General features: G+C 42.9%; 1 pseudogene; it reads left to right on the forward strand.

The window, feature by feature from the left end:
- Window positions 1-1308: 1308 nt before the first annotated feature.
- On the forward strand, window positions 1309-4065 carry LOC147001712 (diphosphoinositol polyphosphate phosphohydrolase NUDT4B pseudogene; annotated as a pseudogene).
- Window positions 4066-4982: the final 917 nt, after the last annotated feature.

The raw sequence follows: 4982 nt of genomic DNA on the forward strand, positions 1-4982 counted from the left end.
AGTGTTGTTCACAGTCATATCTACTATCTAAGCTCTGGAGAACCACCTGTCTTTGAGGGATAGAAGCTCCTGTGGGTATCAGGTGATGGAGAGTTAGAAACAGCTCTACTAAGTACTCAACCTGATACACAGAGTCATAAGAGGAGACACAGCTCATACACAGGTATTAAGGGAAGGGCAAACTATCCAGAATCTGAGTACCCAAGGCTGTTTATTTAGATTAGACAAGACAACAGAAAAAAAAAGGGAGAACCTAGTAAGAGCCAATGGGGAGAATGTGGCCAGGTGCTCCTGGCGATCATGAACTCTTCTGAGATTTCCCACCAAATGTTAATGTGGATTATGAAAATAGAAAACGTTCACTTTGTTTTATTACATTTACCCTGTTAGAGTTGATAATCCATGCAGGGAGGCTGAGAAAGCGCTAAGATTTCCACCATTTTTGAAAGCCACTACTCTTCTTTAGGTCCCCAGAAGGTGGAGATTAACAATGAGTTGAGCAAACAGCGTCCTTGAAACATTTGGAGATCTGCTTCGGGTGGCAGATCTTGGAAGCAGCAGACTCAACCAGGAATCAGGAGTTTCTTAAGTATACCTGTCTGTTTCCATGGCTTGTTTCCCTGTGAGGTAGAACAAATTTCAGGGCCAGCTCTGTGAACACAGGAAAATCCAAGAGGTAATTTTGATTTGTTTGTCAGAAATCACAGTAACTGTGTAGGCAGCATGACAGTTATGTGATAAATTGAACTGAGTGTATCATCAAGCCTGGTGCATGTCCTCGATCTGTTATTACTCTTTGTGTGATTCATTCAGCTTCCTAAACAGTCTCAGTTATCCTGGTTGCTTGGTGTCTTTGAAATAGGGAAGCCTGGCATAGACAGTGCCTGAAAAGCCCTGCATTTCCAGCCAAAGTCATCATCATCAAGGAAATGCAAATCTAAAGTACTCTGAGATCTTACAGCCCTCAGAATGGCTAAGGTCAAAAAACAAAGGGATATCTCATGCTGATGAAATTGTGAGCCAAGGAGAACACAGTTGCTGGTGGGAGTGCAAATTTGTACTACTATATTGGAAATCAACTTGATGGTTTCTCTGAAAATTGTAACTATTTCTACCTCAGGACCCAGTTGAACCATTCCTTGGCATATATGTAAATGATGCTCCACCAAACTACAAGGGCACTTGCACACCTCTCTTCATAGCAGTACCTGGATTGAAGGTGGGAGGCACTCTAGGAAGAATTAGAAACCTAGGACAATGGAAACCCCCAGGAAACTTGGAGGGTGGCTGTAGCTAAGACTCTTAGAAATGGGGGATGTGGAGTCTGAACTGGCCATCTCCTGTAACCAGGCAAGTCTTCCAATGGAGGGACTGAAACAACAACCCAGCCACCAAACGTTAGACCCACAATTTTTCCTGTTTTTAAGATGTTCAAGATAAAAGATGAGGTAGAATTTGTGGAAAGGGCCAAATAATGAATAGCCCAGTTGAGACCCATGCCATGAGAGGGAACCCCCACCCCCACATAATTAACGATATTCTTCTATACTTGCAGACAGGGGTCTAGCATAACTATCATCAGAGAGAGACTTCACCCAGCAGCTCTGGAAACAGATAAAGAGGCTTGGGGAATTTGTGGAAGAGGCAGAGGAAGGGTTGAAGTAGCCACAGTGGTCAAGGACACCACAAGATAATCTACAGATTCAACTAATCTGAGCCCATAGTAACTCATAGAGACTGAACTGTGAACCAGAGACTATGTAAGGGATGGACCTAGGTCCTCTCCACATATGTAACAGTTTCATAGCTGGGTCTTCATGTGGCACTCCTAAAGTGGGAGCAGAGACTGTCTCTGACTGTATTGCCTTCCTTGGCATCCCCTTCTCCTGACTGCAATGCTTCATCTAGCCTGAAAAGGGGAAGATGCACCTAGGCTGACTGCAACGTGATATGAGAAGACTGGTTGTTATTCCTAGGAGGCCTCCTCTTTTCTGAGGGGAAGGGCAGGAAGAGTGGCCTGCAGGGGGCCACTGGAAAGAGGGATTGTGAAGGGAGGAGGGTGAAGCTAAGAACTGCATATAAATAAATAACTGATTAAACATTAAAACATTAATAATAATTTTAAATTAATAATAATTTTAAATTAATAATAATTTTAAATAATTTTCATAGTGATGAGAAGTTAATAAATCTAATGGTAATGAAACAACTTGACTATAACATAGCAAACATGTTCAATTCCATTAGAAGATGCCATTTTTTTAAGAAACATTCCCCCTAGATTCACACATTTCTTAAGTTGTTGTTTCTGTTGCTATTGATGTTTTTTGTTTTAAATTAGATATTTTTTTATTTACATTTCATAGTTTTCCCTCTGAAAATCTCCTCTCACCCTCACCAATCCCCTGCTACCCAACCCACCCACTCCCATTCCTGGTCCTGGGATTCCTCCATACTGTGGCATAGACAATTCAAAGGACCAAGGGCCTATCCTCTGATTGATGACTAACTAGGCCATTCCCTAATACATATATAGCTAGAGCCACAAGTTCTACCATGTGTTTTCTTTGATTGTTGGTATAGTTCCAAGGAGCTCTGAAGGTACTGGTTAGTTCATATTGATGTTCCTCCTATTGGGCTTCAGTCCCCTTAAGCTCCCTGGGTACTTCTCTGGCTCTTTCACTGGGGACCTTGTGCTCCATCCAATGCATGACTGTGAGCATCCACTTCTGTATTTGCCTGGCAGTGGCTGAGCCTCGCAGAAGACAGCTATATCAGGCTCCTGTCAGCAGGCTCTTGTTGGCATCTGCCTAGTGACTGGGTTTGGTGATGGTTTATGGGGTGAGTCCCAGGAGGGGCAGTCTCTGGATGATCCTTCCTTCTGTCTCTGCTCTCAACTTTGTCTCTGTAACTCCCTGCATGGGCATTTTATTCCCCATTCTAAGGAGGAACAAAGTATCCACACTTTGGTCTTCCTTCTTCTTGAGGTTCATGTTTGTTGCAAATTGTATCTTGGGTATTCTAAGTTTCTGGCCAATATCCACTTATCAATGAGTAGGTCTCATGGAAGCTTTTGTTGTTTTTAAGGAGTTATTTTTTTTTTCTACTAGCTTCATCACTCATATAAAATTTACAGGATTTAAAAATCCTAACTTGTTCTGCTTCTCTGCATGGTCCACACTTCTGCTTCTAATTATCTCTGTTTTGCTTGACCTAGCAGCCTAGTTCTTCCCTTTGCCAGGGAGGTGGGTGCAGCCAGGAGTGGTTAAGAGCAGCTGTGGGCTCCAAATAGAGCAGCAGGTGCTGGAGCAGAGGTGGTGCTTCCACCATCTCTCCCTGACTGCAGTAGCCTGTGTTCAGCCCCTCATCCCTGGAAGAGCTCATCCTTGCCATCCTTGTTAGCACTGCCTATGCTCCTCCCAGTGGCACCAGAGCACTGTGATTTCTTTGGCACTACTTCCTGGTGAGGTGGCATAGGCCTGGTCCCCACACTGGAGTCCTGAGCATAAGCAGCAAGAGCCCAGGTCTAGGATGAAGTTCAAGACCAAACAGACACTGAATATACCCTCAAGGGCTTCAATAATGAACAGCCTGCCTGTGCTTCCACAGCAAGCAGGAGGAAGAGGTGCCTTTGGTGAGTAGCAGTAGTACCCAGAGCAATGGATTGTCCCAGGAGGAGGGTTGGAGACAGAGTACGAGCCTGGCTGTGCTGCTGTGAGGGAGGTTTATGAAGAGGCTGGAGGTAAAGAAAAATTAGGCAGACTCCTGGGAATATTTGAGCAGACTCAGCACTGGAAGCCCAGAATACATGTTTATGTTCTAACAGTCACTGAACTATTGGAAGGCTGGGAAGACTCTGACTATAGGAAGGAAGAGAGAGTGGTTCAAAGGACATGTAATCAAGGTTCTTCAGTGACATTAGCCTGTCCACACAGAGTATCTAGAAAACTAGAGCTGGGGTGTTCTCCAACCAATGAAGAGTCCAGGGTCCCTTCCCTCCCAGATAACAATGCCTTGTTTGTGAGTGCTGCACAGCCCTCTGGGGTGCCTTCCAGTATAAAGTAGAGAATGGAAGCCCCTCCCATTATGCCATGCATATGTCACAAGGAGAGGTTCCTTTCTCTTTTCTTCTAACACCTCTGAGTGCTGCTGGCAAACTGTGCATTTGCTAGGCAGGGATTTCAAATAATTTTCATGTATTTCATCTGCTTTCAAGTCTTTTAAACTAAATAATAAAATAGCAAAAATATTTTTAAGACACCAAAGGCATGTGGAAGTTTTTTAAAGCCTTCATTGTACTCCATTACTTTGTTTTTCATTTAATAAACTTTTTAATATTATCACTTTGGTCCACTTAACATTGTATGGTTTATTTTGACAGCTCACCTAGTTATTGTGTATATTATTTCCCTGAGTTTTTTCTTACAATATCAAATAGGCTCCAACTGTTTGTTGGGAATTAATGAAAAATTTGGGAATGTAAAGAAATATATCCACCCCAAAACGCAACAGAGTCCTGCTCTCCATTTGTAAACTACAGATTTGGGTTGTTTTTGTATGGGCCAGTAGCCTTTGACAAAGCACTTTAGCTTACTATTTCTGAGAACCTGTTCACAGGCAGAATTATGTTACAGTCAATGTACTAGGACCGGTTCCCCATGGACCCAGTGATTTGATGTGAAAGAGTGTGCTGTTTTTTTAGGGAAAACTGTCAGAACCTGCATGTGACTCAGCACAGCTCATCCTCAATTTCCAAAATTGTGTGTGTGTGTTTCAGGATACATGTGTGTTAGTGTGTGTATACATGTGTTTGTGTGATATATATAGTATATGTGAACATGTTGACTGTGAGGGATACACACATGTGTGAAATGTCCAGACAAGAAAAGAACATTAAGTGTCTTGTTCTGTTCCTCTCTGTCCTATTCCCTCCAGACTGTGTTAACTATCTGGGCCATTTTTTGACTCTTCCTCTCTTAAAC

This window comes from Mus caroli, unplaced genomic scaffold, assembly GCF_978045245.1.
Source record: "Mus caroli unplaced genomic scaffold, Mus_caroli_1 scaffold_12, whole genome shotgun sequence".
Lineage (NCBI taxonomy): Eukaryota > Metazoa > Chordata > Mammalia > Rodentia > Muridae > Mus > Mus caroli.